Here is a 268-nt window from a genome sequence, read left to right on the forward strand (position 1 = left end):
AGCGGCTTGCCACTCCCAGGTCTGCACCAAAGACGATTCTACATTCTCACTACCATTACAACCGTTTCCTAACAATGGATAATGTCCTATACTACTTACCCTCCCGCTCAATCACGGAGACGAGTTTTCCACGGTTTCCACCCCTCCCTCCATACCGCAGCAACACGAGTTTTTTCCACCCCTTTCAGAACGCGCTCTTCGCGCCACAAAGCCGCCCCAAGACGCGCGAGCAATGAGCATCGAGCTTAAACATATCGCAAACGTCAAA

The sequence above is a fragment of the Triticum aestivum genome, chromosome 5B, assembly GCF_018294505.1.
Source record: "Triticum aestivum cultivar Chinese Spring chromosome 5B, IWGSC CS RefSeq v2.1, whole genome shotgun sequence".
In the NCBI taxonomy this organism is placed as follows: domain Eukaryota; kingdom Viridiplantae; phylum Streptophyta; class Magnoliopsida; order Poales; family Poaceae; genus Triticum; species Triticum aestivum.